The following is a 20,273-nucleotide window of genomic DNA, read 5'->3' on the forward strand; positions in this document are numbered from 1 at the left end:
TTGAAAAATTCAAAACAATATACCAAAACAATTGATACCGTCGTATACCACATTTTTAAAGAAAATCAAAATGTTATCCGGTATGAAGTTACCTACCTTGATGTTACCACTCAGGCTACCTTAGCAGTGTTTGATGAGTGGTTTCCTCGAAGCCAAAAGTTAACGAGGAAGGAATCGAAGATAATCTGCATAACAATATCAATGGTATAAAAACAATGATATTGACAGCAAGAGAAGCTGAGAGATAATGATATAACCTGAATTAAATGTGCAGCAACACATGGTAGAACCAGTAAACCAGATTCACTAAATGCACCACCAAGCTGCTCCACAACTGCCACCTTTACAGGCAGAGTTTTCTACAATCATCGAAAAAACAAGAGCTTGAGAAAAAGTGCTTTTAGAGGAGAAAATTTTTTTTTTGTAAACAATGGCTAGCTCAAGATAGCCACCTGGCTTGCAACAAGCAAAGCTGCTTGGGCATTTTCTTTCTTGGCAAAAATTGATTTACTACCGCCAGGGACAGCTGAGAGGCTCCTTATAGCAAGAGCGTTAAAAGCTAACAGAATGAGGTGTAAAAGCCAGCAATAAATTAAGGAATCCTTAAGTAAGCAGATGCAACTCCATCAAAAGTGTATAAGATACAATCAATACGGAAATTATGCATAATAGTTTCATCAAGTTCTCATTTTTTCCCTCCCTACCTGAACTATATGTACACAACTTTTGGACTAATGCTAAACAAAATACACAAAAATTGTATGATTGGCTATAACAAATTGGAAAGACAATAGATTGGAATATTAGTTTTGACACGAGTTGTAATTTGTAAACCCAGGTTAATAAATCTACCCAAATGATCTAGGTCAAACTAAAATTGCTTGCACTTCAGATTCGCATGAAGACAGTTCGCAGTGAAAGACACAGGATTAACTCAATTGAGACTTACAATAAAGCAACAGCAGGCAAACTATGCCGAGCCACAGAATGGGAAACATGAAAGTCTAACATCATGCAAGAGACAGGTCCTTGGTGGGAACATCAGATGTGATCCTACAATGACAGTTAATGTCAAGCCAGTTTCCATACTATTAGATCTATGATCATTTCTTTTACAACAGGATCTTAGGTCTGATGCATGAAAGTTTTCATAATTTTCTTGTATGTCACTGTTATCAGTAAACTGGAAAAAGAACGAAATGGACATACATTGCCACTCCAATAGCAACAATAAAAGCTGCAGGTTTAACCACCATAAGTAACAACCTCGACCTGCTCACTTGCATCCATGGCACCTGGCAACCATCATAATTATGAAACATAATACAAGTTAAAACCAAAATGGCATCTAAAGTTGCTGCATTATTTCTACAAGAATCATATCTGAGCTTCAGACACGTTTTCATAGAAACAGTGAACCTTAAGCTTTTAATAAAAAGGAAAGTTGATTTTAAATTAAGAGAAATGACAAGAAAATTTTGAAAAACATGAAAATTTGTTGGCACTTGACATAGTATGAAATAAGCCTAATAGAATATTATTAATTGTGTAAACTGAGAAATGACACATGCACAGTAAGTACAGCATGCATTTTAGAACCATAACCACGGTGACACAAACATATAGACTAGTATCAGATAAACCCAACATCTCAATAATGACATGCCAAATTACCTTTGATATGATTCCATCCAAATATTTTTGGTTTTACTATATAGCATCCAAATTACCATTTTTAAGTAAACAAATACAAGCATAGACTTAACTGAAAAGCATTCAAACTGGTTAAAAGTTCATGAATGTATCATATTGAAGGCATAACATGGTTTCTCACACGGCTTACTTTTAGCACTTTTAACATAGGTACTAATAAGCTAAACCTCAAAACATTGATAAAAATGCAAAATACAAAATATAATCCTAAAGCCTAATACGTGGAAAATAAGCAAAACACGAATTAATATAAAATAGCCTAAATAATCTAAAAACCGTAAATCGCTATAGAGAATTACAATTAAGCCACTTGTATGATTCAAAAATAAGGAAAAAAATTCTTAAATAGTTTAAACACTCAATTAGCTTCTTTCCATTCTGTCACAGAATCTAGCTCGTCTTCCCTAAACCCCTCAGCAGGATTCTGGCCTTATCTATAAATTTAAATATTATTCTGACATTACTTTCTAAATGTTAGAACATATGGTAGTGGACAAATTAACTCTTAAGAACTTAAATGAACATGGTAATGGTTTAAAGATTAAGAATGAATAAGTGAGAAAAAAGAGAAAAGAACAAAAAAAAAAAAAAAACTAAAGGTTCCATAAAAGCATGTAAGGACCTAAGAAAGGGAAAGAGGGAGCTTGATAGGTAGGAGGACAGGAAGTAAAGAAATAGAGCCAAATAAATAAAGCTTAGAAGCAAGGCGTGAGAATTGGCTGCTAAAGACTGTTGAATAAGTGATATCGAAACCTATTACTGCATTTAAGATACAATCCCCAAATTGATAGGCAGTCTCCATAGTGCCACAACTAGTCAAAATCAGTATAAAGTTGGGTCAATAAGTATTTTTATAAAAGAATTTAACTAATAAACAGGGTTCTTATATAGGTAGAAAAAGGATAGCCATGGCATTATATCTATGCGAGATAGCATAATCAAGGAAAGCTCAGGGTACCGTTCAATTTAAAACAGACATATTGCAGTCCAATTTGTTTGGTATCTCACCTGCTATGGCATCCTGTGCTGAATCGTTTATTTATATAGTCAGGGCAAGGGCCATAACAAAGAAACAAGCAGTTTTATCTGAAACAATAGTAGGCCTAGAAACACGCATGTCAAGTGTAATTGCTGAACTTGACTATTTTTAAGCTATTCGTTGAAATAAATTAAAAGATCCGATGTTCCAAATTTCAGCAGAGTGAATGGAATGAAATGTTGAAACTTGAATGGAAGAAAACTTCTGAACTGCCAACATAAACTTCAAATGGAAAGAGAGAAATTGTTTCAACACGTTAAAAGCAAAAGTTAAAATTACTTGATGTTACAATATTATTATACGTAAAATAAAACTAAAATGATCCAAAATTTAGGCCTTACTAAGCTGACGAAGACTGCACTGATCTTTGAAAATAGCTTACGGTTATGGTCAACGAAGTCTGCCAATCCTGTATTACACAGTTTAATCATGTTTGAGAGCATGAGTTGGTAAAAAACATAGAAGAGAACTTCCGAGTAGGTGCTGTACATGCAACAAGAAAGCCAAAATACCGTGCATTAAAATTTTCAGTTTGTCTTCACAAGCTCAGATAGCCTTATATTTTTACACAGAAGGAAATTTCTTTCTTTTCTCTGGTTTCTTGAGAATCCATTACTTGGTTGTCAGACATAAAATAGCAATTAGAGATAAATGATAGTCTTGAGTGCACACTGCACTGTTTTTGAGGTTTGGAAGTAAACAAAAGAGTGCTCGAGAATGGGAAAATCTGCCACCCTGAAACTCAAAGAGATTAATAACCTCTATTCATTCTTTCAAACTAATCTTCCGAATCCTGAAGTACATGGGCTCCCATTTTCAGCCTATAGAATTTGATTCTTAAATAGTTTTGAATACCTAACCTTTTGCATTTCAATTTTTACGCTTTGCCAAGATGCATATCAAATAAGACAACATTTACCAGAATTAAAGGTATGTAGAAGTATTGATAACAATCACTACATTATCAAAAAATGAAAAAAAAAGGGCATTCTTAATGTCAGCTACATGTTCCAATCAGCTATCCTATCATTTAGAGGTGGCAAATGAGCAGGCCAGGTTTGGGTTGGGTCATTTGGGGTCAAAGAATATTTAAATATTTTCAGGTTTGGGTTATTTTCGAGTTACAGTTATTGATTTTAAAGTCAAATCAATATAATTTTGGGTCATTTCAGGTTAATCTATCAGATCATTTGGGTTTGGGTCAAATCAAATTCAGGTTCAGGTCATTTGGAGTTCAAATTGTTGACTTTTCTTGGTCAAAATCGGGTTGGGTAGGATTCAGGTTCGGGCGGGTGAATGGGTTTTTCAAATTCAGATCAGATTTGACAGCTCTACTAACATTTCATCCAGTCGAAACATTATAAGTATGAGGAAGCTAAGAAGATTGGTGCATTAGCATAAGTATATTCTAAAACATGGATGCCTTAGCATAAAGATTATGCAGAACCTGCTTAGAAGGAAAAGGGAAAAAATAGCCATGATGGAGAGGCTCACCTCTGAAGGATTCTCATAAAACCTGTAATTAGGAGGCAAAAATTACAGTTAGAAAACAATAAAAACCTATAGGAAGGTTATTCTAATACGACTTGGAGGACCAGTTTTTGTAGTATTAACTTTTCTTTTTAATTTTTGGATAAATAGTATTAACTATTCACTATGTATCAGAAGTCAACCATTGTGTATGCCGCTCTCCCTGACCCCCCCACACCCCCCCCCCCACGGGCAAAAAAGTAACAACATGGTGAATGTAAAATCATGAAAGAAAAAAAAAAATACTGAACTATGCTACTCAAGTACTTCATTTCAAATAGCATGAATTTTTCTTTCTAAATTAGTGAAACCAGAAGAATTTTCTTCTTTCCAGGTAAGAATCAACGGAAATATTACCTTCCCCAATATCAGAGGAACCAAATGTCTAAGAACAAGACTTCTAAGTAGTTGTTCAGTTGGAACAGACACACCAACTCCATCAGCTATGAATTTTGAGATGGAAAATGGAATCTGAAAATGATATATTAGCATATGTTCATTTAAATTAAAAAGGATAGAAAAAAAAAAGAAAATTGAAATTGATAAATCAAACATGTTTTAAACACACAATGTGCATGCGTGTGCACATGAGAGAGGAAACATGAGACAACTTAAAACTTCATTCATTTTTTTTTTTTTTGGATACATATGATCTTGGACTACATAATGGTAGGTATACCTCTCCTATCCCACAAAACCCACTCCTTCCCAAGATTTGTACCCAAAACCTCCAAGTTGGTTTCTCTGGTTCTTAACTGCTGGTGTTCCCCTAGGTCTAGAACTTCATTGAATTACAATGTAATAAATGTTGATTTAAAAGAGAATAAAAAAAAAGAAACAAATGCTCTGATCTTTAGAACATCATTTTTCTCACTTTAGCCCAAGACAACTTAGTTCATTTTGATTGTTCTTTATGCTCCACCATTACAAATCAATGATTTAAAACTTAAGAGATAACCTAACCAAACAGTAACTCTAACAACTTAGATCTTCTGCCTGCTTGATTACCATCCTTTCCTAAGATTTTCAAACTTAAACCTTTATCATTGTAACACGTAAAAATTTCAATTATAGCTGTACACTTTATCAATCCTTCTATTAGTATTTGTGGAAAAACCAAGAGTAATTGAAAACTTCTATATTGAATTATACAAGCACCTTAGGTTTATATACAACTAACTAGAGGATAAATTAGGAAACTAAATCTTCCTAAGGTTGATCCCTATGATTGAGGGATCGTCTATCCTAATTTTATATCCTTAACTTTAGGGATACAAATACTTAATTCTAGGGATACAAATATATACATATTACACCCAGTTGTAACTAAATGTTTTCCCACACTGCCTTTCAAGCTAATGAATAAGTGTTTTAATTTCTTGAAATGTTGCACTGTTAAGACCTTTAATCAACACATCTGCAAGTTGACCCTTGGTTGATACATTCGGTGTACAAATCAACCCACTGTCTAGTTTCTCCTTTATGAAGTGCCGCTCTAATTCAATGTGTTTTGTTCTGTCATGTTGCATAGGATTGTATACAATGCTTATTAAAGACTTTTTATCACAATAAAGTCTCATTGGTCCATCCCACTCAATCTTCAAGTCTACTAGGATAATTTTAACCATAGTAATTCACAAATTCCTTAAGTTATTACTCTAAACTCTGCTTCAGAACTTGATCTTGCCACCACATTCTATTTTTACTCCTCCAAGTCACTAAATTACTACCTAGGAAAATGCAATAGCCCAAGGTGGATCTTTTATTAGTTACTGAACTTGCATAATCAATATCTATATATGCCGATAGTACCAACCCAAAATTTCGTTTGAATAAAATACCTTTCCCAGGATTGGCCTTCAAATAGTGTAGTACACGATAGCCAACCTACAGGTGCACTTCTTTAGGACTATGCGTAAACTGACTTACCACACTCACAGCATATGCTATATCAAGTCTAGTATGTAAGCAATAAATGAATCTTCCAACTATTATCTGGTACATCTCTCTATACAATAGCATCTTTATTAGTTTCTCCGAGTTTATGATTAGGATCTATAAAAGTATTTGCAGGTTTAAATGCAAGCTTCTTGATTTCCTTCAAAAGATCCATCACATATTTCTATTGTGAGATGAAAATACCATGCCGTAAGTGAGCCACTTCAATTCCTAGAAGTACTTCAATCTCTTTAACTCTTTTATCTCAAATTCTCAGGCCAAACACTATTTTAGAGATTCTATCTCTTTTTCATCATCTCCTATTATAATTATATCATCAACATACACTAACAGAACTATAACTCTCCTTAAACCTGAGTGCTTGATAGTGTGTGATCCCTTTGACTTTGCTTATATCTCATTGCTAACATCACTTTGACAAATCTCCCGAAGCACGCCCTAAGAGATTGTTTAAAGCCGTATAAAGCCTTTTTTAGCTTGCATGCTTTGTTTGCTTCTAGATGACCTCCGAATCCCGTGGAACCTTCATATGTATTTCTTCTTCGAAATCACCATGTAGAAAAGCATTCTTTACATCAAATTCTTGAAGTTGCCAATTGTAATTTGCAGCCAAGGGTAAAAAAATCCTATTTGTATTCATCTTGGCAACTGAAGCAAAAGTTTCTTGATAATACACTTCATAAGTTTGAGTGTAGCTCTTAGTCACCAACTTGGCTTTATACCTGTCAACAATACCATCCACCTTGTATTTTACATTAAAAACCCATTTACACCCAACTAGGTTTTTTCCTTAAGGCAACCCTAACAATTCTTGTGTCTTATTTTTCTTTAAGGCATCCATTTCTATTTTCATGGCTTGCTTCCATTTTTTATTAGATAATGCCTCGAATAGTGTAGTTGGAATAAAAATAGTGTTTAGGCTCACAAGGAAATTTTTGTGGGATGGTGAAAAATTTTCAAATGACATAAAAAATTAGACACTGGGTATAATGGATGCTTAGTATATTCTCTGGTTCCTTTTTTAATGGCAATAGGCAGATTATAATCACTAGTTTTAGTTTTAGGAAATTCATGCTCATTTTGAATAATAAAGTCAGAGATAGTAGTTACCTCATTTCCATAGTTAGGATTAGGTTCTTGTACTTACACTGGTTTAGGAGTTAGAACTTTCCTTCTTGAGTATCCCTGTAATTCCTTCATAAAATCAAGATAGTATTATCCTTCATCACACTTCTGTGTTTGGAATGAGTTCAAACTCATATTCAGTGTTTAACTTGGACTTAAAAGAAATAGATTTAGACCTAAAAAAATTAATGGGTGAAGATGTTGAGGAGGAGGACAAGTTAAGCAAAAGGAAATTTTTATCCTTATCTTCCATGAATGAAGTCTCCTCCTGAAGATAAGGTTAAGTAAAAAATGATTTACTTTTGTCAAAAGTGACATCTATGGACAGAATTTTTTTTGTAGGAAGATGCTAGCAATTATACCCTTTCTGAGTTGATGAATACCCCACAAAAATACACTTAATTGCCCTTGTATCCAACTTCCTCCTATAATGATTGTGAACATGAACAAATGATGTACAACCAAATATCCTAGGTGTGAGATTATTTGTGATATTATAGTTGGGATAGAATTATGAGAGTAGTTCCACAGGAGTTTTAAATCCCAAAACCCTTGAAGGTAACCTATTTATAATATATGTGACAGTGATAACAGCTTCCCCTATAGGATTTAGGTACATTTGCTTGAAAAAGCAAAGCTCAGGTTGTGGCTAATAAATGACCGTTTTTCCTCTTTGCCACTCCATACTACTGTGGAGTATTAACACAAAATGACTCATGAATAATCTCCTCCTTTTGGAAATAGATAGACTCTAGTTGAAATAGTCTCTCGCATTATCAGGCCTAAATCTCTTAACTTTCACTCCAAATTAACTTTGGATTATGCTTTGGAAGTTTAAAAATATACTATTCACATCTGATTTGGATTTAAGTAAAAAAATCCAAAAGACCTTGATACAATCATCTCTAAATGAAACAAACCACCTTGCACTAGAAATATTAGAAATTGTATAGGGATCCCATATGTCACTATGAATTGAGTAAAAGGAAGTAATTATTGTTAACTAGAAAAGGCACATATCTATGCTTTGCAAGTTTACAAACATAACAATGAAAATTTTGGACATTTAATCCTTTGAACAAAGAAGGAAACATGGTTTTCCAAAAAAAAGATGTCCAAAACGAAAATGATAAAGCCAAATTGTATCTTTATTAGAGGTTTTCCATAAAGAAATGAGAAAGGTAAACTATTCTTGATATACTTGCATTGTTTGATGTCTTAAGATAATATAGTTCATCATTGTCCTTAGTAAGTCCAATCTTTTTTCCTGAATCCTGATCCTGAAATTCACAATAGGAGAGATAAAAAGTCTCACCGCAGTTCATGTCTCTAACAAATTTTTATATAGATATCAGATTAGTAGACAATCTAGGAACACAAAGAACATTTTTAAGAATAAATGAGGAATTAACTTGAACATCTCCTAACCTTGCCACTGTAGTAAGTGAACCATCTGCAACAACAATTTTCTTATTACCAGGACGCATGGTATATGTATTAAACTTAGGTGATGAACGTGTCATATGGTTTGAAACTCAAGTCAATGACTCATGAACTCGTAATAGACTTATCCAAGACATATAATCCAAAACTAGACTTTAACAAAACTAGAGACCTTACCTGAGTGTGCCAAGGAACATACACCAGTAGGCTTTTCAAGGGTTCATAATAGGCTTCTCAGTTTTTCAATCTCTTCTCTGTCTAACTCTTCTGCTTCCTAAAACTTTCTTGGTTTGACTCCATTACAGTCATGTGAGCTCGGCCTTGATTTCTTGGCTATCCTCGTTTATAACCCCATTCTTTGCTCGAAGTTGAAGGTTTTCCATTTAGTTTCCAACAATGATCTTTGGTGTGCCTCAACTTCTTGCAATAGTTGCACCAAATACTATTATGACTTGAGGTTTTAGCCAAATCACCTTTCCTTTTCTCATTGACTAGTAATTGTTCCAAGCTTTGGTTACTCCCACCATTAGACACCATACTGGATCCTTCTACATGCAGGATATCAAGCATCATTCCTTTTCTACTCTCTTCTACTGTAACCAAGGAGATCACCTCATTTAAAGAAAGCAGATCTTCTTTTTCTAAAATTTGGACTCTGACTTGATCAAACTCAACATTAAGTCTAGCAAGAAAATCATAGACATGATATTTTTCAATAAACTTCTTAAAAGTTATTGCATCTTCACTATACTTCATCTCTATACACTAGTAGTGGTCCATCTCTTGCCAAAGATTTTTCAAAAAAATAACTTTGACTAACTTATTCCCTAGTTTGAAAGCTGCAGTCTTGATCTTTATCGCATAGACTTGAGCAGCATCCTTAACTTTGGAGTAGGTTTGCCAAATTGACTCCAAAATGTCTCTAGTTCAGAATTCCACAACCATGACATAATCATGGAATCCTCTTCATCCTAAGCCTCAAATTTTGGATCTCTTTTCTTAGGATTGATACCAAGAAGATGGCTAAATTTTCCTTTCCCTTTTAGAAAGGTTTGAACCAACTGCAACCACTCCAAGTAGTTCTTTCCATTCAATCCGCACGCAACTTGGATATTTTGTAGTTTTCCTTGGTTTGACCAATTGTCACTTCCTCAAATCGAGTAGTAGAGATAGATTCTGCTATCTCTGACTTGGTTATCTTTTTCAAGACTGAAACGAGTCTTGTTAGTGAAGATTTAACTAGAGACAATTCTTGGTAATGAAGGCCAAAGAAGGAACAAATAAGACTATGGAAGACTTAACAAGATTTGGCTATGAATGCTTAAAAGAGAATTCAGCAATGAATGCTGAAAAAAATTTTCTTCCCAAGAAAATAACACCATGTGAAAAAACCAAGAGGATATTGAAAACCTTTTCTATTGAATTACACAAGCACCTTAGGTTTATATATAGCTAACTAGAGGATAAACTAATAAACTATATCTTCATAAAGCTGATCCCTATGATTGAAGGATTGTGTATCCTAATTTTTCTGTCCTTAATTCTAGGGATATAAATACTTAATTCTAAGGATACAAATTTATACAGATTACAGCCAGCTATAACTAAGTGTTTTCCCACAGTATTAAATCACTTTTGCAAATCATCATTTCCTAAAAATTATGTTGAATATGACCAATCTATTTAGAGGGTACTCTTTGAATTTATCCTTCATTAGAGTCATATTTAATTAACCCCATTTTGAATGCATTCATTCCTTATTTTATAATTTCCAATAGCACCATGTATTCAGATTCAAATTGTGAACAATCACTTTACCATAATTTTTAGAAGCCCACATTTCAATACCATAAAGATGAACTAATTTGAAACTATCCTATTAATTTTTTTTTCCTCAATAGTTCAGCACTAATATGAATAATAACCTCTTAAGTCTAACATCCCATAACATAAGTTAATTGATGGTAGGGGATAATAGTTCTATTACATTACAAAATTCACTAACTAGAAATATATTGTTTTTTCCAGTACATTCTTCCCCTTTATATTTCTCCTTAGTTAACAATAGCAATCTATAAATATAAATTACATTAAAATCAGTGCAATTGATACATTGAAATGATGTACAGCCAGGGGATATCAGACAATAATGATCAACATCAAAATCAGAAAATATTCATAGAGAAGACATAGATAACACTATGCAATCAGCATATCAATCATTGACCAAAATACTCCATCGAGAGTTAAAAGGGAAGCAAGGATATATCAAACATCCAATCAATTCCAATAGCAAAGCTAAAATTTAACAGGATATTAATCATACACCTTTTGCTTGTACAACTTACAATCAAGATTCCCAAAATATTAGATATCACTGTCATTGCAAGAGCAAGTGGAAAGTTCCCCCCAGCAAGCTGCATTTGAAAAATGCATGCCTTATTTAAACACAAAGCCAAAGACATCATGGAATGGATTTAGACAATAAATAGCAACAAGCATGCCTGAGTAAGTGCAGCTGCACTTGATAATGTTGTTGACATACGGTTAAATAAAGCAAGTCCCGTAGTTAAAAGAACAGAAATTATTAGTTTGTAATAAAACAACAACAATAATAATAATAACTAATCATTTTCCCTCTTGTATCGTTCATATTTACCAAGATTGGTGCCCTCCTTGGAAACACGAAAGGGATTATGGGATCTAGATTGTGTTACCTTTACAATCCCAACACTCATTGTACACGATTTGGATACCTAAAAATGGGGATCCAAATTTTTACACGAAACACATAAAACATGTTTGTTAAACCTAAGGTCATTCACAAAGAGAGTAAGAGGAGATGCAAGGGTGGAAGGTAGGGAGGGATTTTGAGTTTGGCAAGCAGCAATATGTTGTGTAGCTATGACTAGATGGAGAAGAAGAACAACAACAATCCCAAACAGATTAGGATTTTCTATTTTATTCCAACTTGGATTCAAATTCCTCAATCCCAAAATCCATTCCAGAAAAGCTTTAAACTTTCATCACAATTGGGTTTAACAAATGATTATACCCTCAAAAAAGAAAGCAACGTGTCTTGGAACCTGATGGGCTTTATTATGTCTTTGGGCTCTTGCTTGATTATATAGTTCAATATCAATTGGCGGGTAATTTTTTATTTTACTCCATTGATTCTGTAGTCAACATGATTGCTATTCATGTAGCCTGCATTAGCCGAAAAAAATACTATTTTATTTTATGAAATTTATTTTGAATTAGCAAATAATGAAAAATATTTGCATTTGAATAAAAAATACTATTGATGATCCAATAGTTGTTTCACAGTATACCAACTAACTGATTCGTACAACATTACCTTATAACTATGACCTACATACACACTGACTTGACTTTTCTAACTTAGCAAAATTGGTTGAGTGCAAAAGATCCAATCAATCAATTCCACTAAGTCAAAAAAGCAACATCATCTACCATGAGTGCCAAAAATGCCAACTGGCCATAATCCTAACGGTTGTTAACGTCACCTATATCACATGACATCTTTCACTCGATATAAGGGTTTATCTGAGTAAAAATCATACATTAGAAGCTTATTTAGGTATAATAAAAGGATAAGAGCTATTTTGAGAAATTAGGATACTTCAAGGGCATATTAAACATTTTAGTCTAATAAAAAAAACTATGCCCATGTCAAATTATAAAATAATTATATTTGATGTCCATGATACAATTTTTTATTTTATATAGGTGCCAAGTGGCTGTTAAAATTGCACTAGCAATGCGCTTAATGGCTATTTTTATCCATTAGGTTTCACTGCACTGGTAATTAATGTTTAGATTTACAATAGCATTTGAATTAAAGTACAAAGCCTTGATTTTGTATGTAATAAATGATGGAGGGCTAAATATGCTTTTTAGTAAAGTTGGAGGGCAAAATCAGGTATGATCCCTTTTGGAACAAAAGAAAAAAAAATCAATCATCTAGATGTCAGTAAATTAAAACATTTGAGTTAAATCATACTTGAAAAATAAAAGGGCAACTAGAAGAAATTGTTGAAAGGAAGTTGAAATCATATAATGAGATGACAAACTGAAACATGGCTTTTGAACATAAAAATCATCATAAAAGCTAATATATTACAAACAAACTATGGAAGGCTTTGAATAAAAGATCAAAGATATCAAAATTTAGTACGCATATGACAATGTCATTCAAATACTAATACCCATACCAATAATGTGGCATGGGTACGGTAGCAAGCTACACCACTTAATATGTGGTGTGAGGGCAGTAGGCTTAGTTGGTATGCTATTTCAGATTCTTGTATGCTTTGAAACAACTATTGGGTCACGGACAGTATATGTTATTCAAAATCCAATAATTTCCATTCTTTGTTACTATAAAACAAAATTACATATAATACAATAGTAGTTTTTTTGGCTAATATGGAGCAATTAACTCTTCTTATCTAAATATGGGGTCATGTGGACTTCAAAATCAGTGGAGTGAAAATAAAAATCACCAACCAATTTACATGGGACTGTATGATCAAGCAATAGCCTGAAGACATAAAAAGCCTAAGACCTGGTCTTTTTTCTGGGCTAGACTATAACCACTTATTAAACCCAAATATGAAGAAAGTACAAAGCCTTTTTAGAATGGATTGTGGGCCTAAAGATTTTGTACTCAAGTTGGAAAAAAAAGGAAACGTGTAATCTATTTGGCATTGTTCTTTTTTTCCATCTAGCCACAACTGTACAATATAATGTTGCGTGCCGAACTCGAAATCCTCCCCCCTCCCCCACCTCTACCTCTCCCTCTTTATCTAGCTTTGTGAATGACCTTAGATTCAACAAATATATTGATTGTATTTGATGAAAAAAAAATCCCCAATTTCAGAGATCTAGATCATGTACCAAGAGTTCCAAGACCACTATGAAACTGAAATCTGGATCCAACAATCTGACTAGCAATTTTGTGTCTATATCTTGAGTTTGCTATGGCTTTCATATTTGAACTTGGGTGTCTCCACCAATTGCCAATTGGTTCTAGGTTGAACACTTGACAAAAGCACAACGGAACTCAAGACAATCAAACTAGTCAACCCTATTTAGTTTTGAGTTTATGTCTTTCTCATATGATTATGTTTTGTCTTTCCAATAGTAAGTTCATCTATACCTCAAATTAGTTTGAAGTTGCTCAAGGTTTATATCATAGTAATTGCAATTCCCTAACAAAAAGGTCACAAGTGGCAAGACTAAGAAAATTATTAGTAAAAGCATGAAACTTAACTCAGCAGCTGTTATAAAAAGAAGTCAGATCCTCCACAAAGTTGGCAACGGCATGAAAAAAAAAAAAAAGAAGGTAAATAGATAATTACTAAATAGTCCTTGCCAGAAGGAACACCAGCAATTCTACTTGGAATTTAGTGGCCATAAGACAGCAGCAACTATATATTTCCAACCATTTCATATTGAAAATAAATTTAAAAAAAAAAGGTCATTTGCAAACTTAGAATTAGAGAAGAACAACATATATATGATAAGTAATTTATTTTCTCAACTTTATTTTTTCAAATTATAAGAACAAGCAAGAAATCTCCCTAAGTTCTATTATCAAACCTGTAACAAACTCAGGAGGTTGAAGCTGAATTTGCAGTATTAGCCTTGAAAAGTATGGAGTAAACAATAGGATGGAGCACTGCAATAAAAGAAGGCAATAATTATTTAAACAACTGTTCTTGCATATTTGACTACAAATTTTAGAAGCATTATAATGCTGAACATTGGAATAAAACATCAAGAGAAGACAGAAGCATGACAGCAAAGATACAAGAAAAACAACCATCTAAGTTCCTTGGTTTTAGCTTTCTATCACTTCCTGAAGGACCATCTGTGGTTCCTAGTGTGCCTCTTTTTTAATTGTGTAATTACTACCTTCCAACAAAACAGAAGTGCAAATATTTAGCCCGGTTCTAGAACTCTGAGGAAGCTCCTAATAAAGTAATTTTTCCCAAGCTGGAGCATTTTTAAGTGGATAAAGTTTATAGTTCTCAATGAAAGATGAAAAAGTACCTTATTATTATGAAAGTGATCTGTAGATTTTTTTTTAAGTTGCCACGCATGAACTCTGTTTTGCGGACTTGGCACTTTCAGCCGCCATACCCATGTTGACACGACACAACATGGACAAAGACATGATATATATACATCCGACACTGTGGTGAAATACAGACTCACCTTCTTCTCAATAGGCAAATCAAACAAAAAATATTAACAATAAAGTGACAAGACAAGATAGATGAATGTAAGTGGTTTGAAGAAGGAAAAAAAACTTTTGTTGTTGTCCTTCTTACTGATGGTCTAGGGTGCTCAGGTTCTCATTGTTTGCAGTTGAAGTAAATTCTAGAAAGAACTTTAGAGCTCAAAAAGAGCTGAATTCTCATCTACCTTTTTAAGGTTAAAATCTAGAAAGCAGATTCTCGTAATTGAATAATTAATTCCCCTAATTTCTTATAATATGAAAGAATGAAAAAAAAAAAAAATTTGAGTTTAAGAGATTTAGAGGGATAAAGAGTTTCCCTCCATTTCCCTTCGCTTCATTTTATAACTCTCTCAAACAAAGGAAATCTATCCTTACCTTCCGTTTCCTTTTATTTCCTACATAGTGTAATATATCAAACAAATGGTTGCATATATATATAACTGCCAGAGATAATTGCACAGAAAGACAAAAAAACTATTATTTATGAAAGAGAACAAAGGGAAATGCAAATATGAAAAATGAACCTACAAAATGCATAATGGCACATAAGAAATTTGAGGTCATACTAGCCCAAAAAGTCCTATAGGCCATGCTTTGGCAGCAGCACCAATTGCATCATTGCGCAGAGTCAAACCTGCATAATAGGTGAATTATGAGAGATGTAAATCATAAGGCAATATCTTTACCATGAGAAAAAAAGGAACAATGCTCAAATTTTACCCGAGATAATAAATATCCCGAAAGTGCTAAATTTTGACAGATAATATTTATCAGCAAGACAGCCAAGGGTAGGATTTGCAAGTCCAAATGCTACCCCACCAATAAGTACTGCTTGTAACATCACAAAAACAACCAAATCCTTGTTATATTTGAGAATGAAAAGACTTATCTCACACAAAGAAGGCATAAGAAAAACAAAATTTTAAATGGACAGGGCAAAGTTTTTGAGATTATAAGGAAAAACTGAACATATTCACATGTTCCTTTCACCTTTCAATAACATGAATCATTTATACCAACGCCTGTTGGTCTGAGTGGCAAGGAGCTCGGTTCTACTTAAGCAAGGTCTCGGTTCTGAGTCTTGTGAATAAAGAAAACAGGCTTGGGAGAGCTTGTTCCCCTTATGGGGTCCGACCAGGCTCGACTCCGGATTAGTCGGGGCCTAAAGTGGCTATCGGACACCGGGGGGGTCCCAGATCAAAAAAGAAAAATCATTTTTGTTGTTAGCACTTGACTCAACTTCATTGTCCTAGTTTCATCATGGATTTTATTTGTAGGATTGTGTTTTTTAGATGATGATTAGAATTGGCTTTCTTGTACCAAAAGCAACATCCTTTCCTTATCCAATAGAAATTCATTTTTTTTTTGGTTGGATAATAAGAAATTGATATCAGGGCAATTGTGGACAAAGCAAATTTAGGGATTTACAAGAGAATAGTATTCATAAGGAGCTTACAAGATTTTCCAGAGATTTAAAGAGCTGGGAAAACACATTCCTGAAATTGCTGTCAATCTCACTACCTCTGTAGTTGCCACCCCCTACTTGCTCATTCGCAGTTACTACCATAATGGAAAGGCAAAAAAAGGATATTTTGACAAATCAATGTTAATTATTCATCTTTCCGTGTGATTCTTTAATTTTCATCAATCTCAATATGATATGCTTTTGCACTAATTCAAACTCTGCCCAAGAAGCCAGCAATCGGAATGACACGTGTATGTGTTTATCCACCTACTATATATCAAATACTGAAGGCATTATCACTTAATCATGAACATTGATTCAAGTTATTTTTTAGCCCCTCCATTGAGCACCTCCTGCTGTGATCATTCCACTTTTTTCTTCTTTTGTTGAATCAATTATAAATGACAAAACTATCCCAACTTTTCTGTTCTTTTCTCATAACAGGCACTATTGTGGACAAATAAAATTAAATTAATATCGCACCTGACCATTTGGCTCAATGCTAGATGCATATGTCCCCTATTCAAAGAGCTACATTCGAATCCCCTTGTCTCCAAATCAAAAAATAAAATAAACAATATCTAATTATGTTGGTCTTATACAAGTTGCATTACTAATAAGTGTGTCTGTTAGGAATCTGAAAGAAATATTGAGAAGGAATTGTTCTAAATGCAAACCCTAAACCCTAAATATATTTTATTAGAGAAGGAATTGTTCTAAAACCAAAAGCAAAAACAAGTCTTTCATTTAAGTGAAAGGGTCTACTGTAAAATATTGAAGCATGTAGTTAAATGATCCCACCGAGGAAGAACATGTTCTGTCTTTTATTTTAGACAAAAAAAGCAAAAAGCAGAGGTCGTTTGAACAATTCTTGTTTCACTTTAAAGTAAATCCTTTTTTCATTTAAAAAAGTGCTTCTTAGAAAGTAAAAAGAAAATAAAAACAGCCACTATCTAAAAATCACCAAAAATACTTGCAGATTTTTTTACTCAAGGTTTTTATCATTACACATTAAACAACCTTATTTTCCAGAACCTTATAGCACCATCAAAGACCATTGCATGGCAACATTCCACAACTGAATTTTCACGAAAAAGAAAGCAGGAAAAGCCAACATTCTCATTTTTTTAAAAGACAGATGAGAAGAATAGAGATATTCAATTTTTATAACTAATAACCTGCAATAAATAAAATCCATTTCAAAATGCACACACCATAAGAATCCTAAAATAGAAAATCAACAATCTTCGAGTGCATTCCTCATGAACAGAAATCATATATTCATATTCAGCTAATTTTGTACAAAAAAATGAAAAATAAAACGGTAAACATTGTTTAAAGCAAAAACGAAAACCACGCTCATTCCCCTTAAACAAATTTATCATTACCTAAGGGAAGAAAATTGTCGGCGGCAAAATTGAGCAAAGGTTTGTCCAATTTAAGCCATTAGCCAAACCTGAACCATTTGTCTACAATTCAAATCAAACTTCGTTAGCTGCAAAAGCATAAAACGAAAAAAAAAAAAGTGAAAGTCAAACTAGAAAGCCTATTGAAGGAAACCTCATCCGACAGTTTACAGCATCTGACAAGTGCTCAAATGGAACGGCTAGGATTGATTCTGAGGGAGCGGCTGATGAGAGGGAAAGTTTGCCGCCGAGAAAATGGCGCCGTGACGGTGCACGGAGGCGTCAAAATTAGGGATCGGATGGTTCCCGCCATAGACCTCTCAAACGATATTGGGAGATGGTGGTTTCTCTGCTAGTCTGCTATCCGGGAGAGGATCCTCTCCACTGCAATGAAATAAGTGGAGATCTCCACTGATATTCAAATAATAATCTATGGTTAAAAGTAATCCACATCACTTCCCTTTTTTTCACCAAACTATGCGTTTCACTTTACTAATACCGTTTCTTCGCTTCTTAAGCTGAAGTCATCCAAAAGCAAGTACAAGAATCTGCTTTTCAAATCAAATTACTACCAACTTTCGGCCAAAAAAAAAAGAAAAAAATTGCTGTCAACTTGCTTAATAGTTAGAATCAAGTAGCTGGGTATTGAACGAAAAAAGGTTATGGGAAGTCTGTTATAGAAACAAAGAGAAAGGCCAATGCCATAGATTTGGAGAAGAAATTAAAAAAAAAAAAAAAACCATTGTAAATAAGAGATAATACGGAGGAGGAAGGATTTTGTGGCTCGACATGTCTTTCTTGCTCAATTTTACCAATGGCGAGGAAGTAAAGCAAAAGAAAAAAAAAAAAAAAAAAACCAGTGAAATGGGTAAAGACGGAAGGAAAGCGAAGAAACGGTGTTGGTTTTGTGAAACGCAAAATTTTAGTCAAAAAGATAAAAAGAGTTATGTGTACAATTTTTAGCTACAGATTATTGTTTGGAAAATCAGTGAACATCGCCGCTGACATCTTTGCGGTGGAGAGGATCCACGCCCCTGCTATCCAGTCTAACTTCAGAAAATATTTTAAATTTACGTGATTCTATAAATGTTAAATAAAATTAGTAAACAAATTAAGTGGCATTTAATCACTTACGATTAAAAATCTTACATTAAATTATTTTAAAAAATAAATTAACAAATGCATTAAAAAATTAATCAATGGTTACAAATTTTTTAATATTCTATCAAACAAGTGATTAATAATTTTTTTCTGTAAAAATAATTTTTTTATCATATTTTCTCAATGCATGTTTAAAAGTATTAATTGTTATTTATTAAATTAATATTAATAAAAAGGTATAATATAAAAGTTAACATATATATTTAAAGTTATATTTTTACACAATAAATAAATAAGTAAATAAATATTAATTTACCAATTAATTATTTAAAAATAATTTTTAAAAAATACATTTAATTCAATTTTTCAAAATTTTAATATCTATCACAGAATTTAATTAAAATGGTAAGAAAATGAAAGAGCTAATGTCGTTAAAGAGCTTTAAATTATAATAAAATTTTTAATATAACAATTGAATTTTAAAAATTTTTAATATAAAATTTGAATTATAAATCTATAATTAATATGATATTCATATTTAATGTGATTGATTTTAAATAATAACGCATAACAAATAAATAATCATCCAAATACTATATTATTTAACATATTTACAATTTAAATATCATATTAAAAATTTTTAAAATTTAAGTATCAAATTTGAGTATATAATTCAAAAATCATTCTAACATTAACCCCAAAAAAAGTACATACGATATTATCATATAAATTTAAATATTTTCATATTTAATTTATTTTAAAAAAATTTTTCATTATAAACCATCAAATTTAAGTAAAATGATAAGGATATACAAAAAGTTATAAAACATTATAATATTAATTCAATATTTTCATATTTAATTAATTAATGATTTGCAAATAAATCTTTAAAAATATATATAAATCAAATTCATTTGAAACATTTCCATATTTTAATAACAACTTAACTTAATTAAAATAATAGGTAGATGAAAAGTTATAAAAAGTTATTATATTTTTTTAAAAGGATACAACGTTATATTAATTTCAATCTATAAATTCATGATTGGACATAAATTTTTTTTTTACATTTTATGTTTATTGGTTTACGTGTGATTTTTAATTTTTTTCATTTTATTTATATATAGGTTTGTAGTGGTAGAATGATGATTTTACATAATATTCTAATTTTTTTTTTTTTTAGATTTCATGATATTATAATTATATTTGATACGTGATTAATTT

At 32.5% G+C, this 20,273-nt stretch overlaps 1 pseudogene across 1 annotated transcript; it reads right to left on the reverse strand.

Annotated features, from left to right (window-relative positions):
• LOC111294135 (putative sodium/metabolite cotransporter BASS4, chloroplastic) lies at positions 1-18,988 on the reverse strand (annotated as a pseudogene). The gene is made up of 14 exons (XR_016327526.1): positions 18,103-18,988; positions 17,931-18,011; positions 15,798-15,905; positions 15,644-15,711; positions 14,440-14,513; positions 11,314-11,377; positions 11,158-11,226; positions 4,640-4,753; positions 4,247-4,268; positions 3,094-3,161; positions 1,209-1,295; positions 453-581; positions 258-359; positions 1-185 (listed from the first exon to the last, which is right to left on the reverse strand). The product of XR_016327526.1 is annotated as a putative sodium/metabolite cotransporter BASS4, chloroplastic (transcript).
• Positions 18,989-20,273: the final 1,285 nt, after the last annotated feature.

This window comes from Durio zibethinus, chromosome 14 (genome assembly GCF_047325235.1).
Source record: "Durio zibethinus cultivar Kanyao isolate XHJ-2024 chromosome 14, ASM4732523v1, whole genome shotgun sequence".
Classification (NCBI taxonomy): Eukaryota; Viridiplantae; Streptophyta; class Magnoliopsida; order Malvales; family Malvaceae; genus Durio; species Durio zibethinus.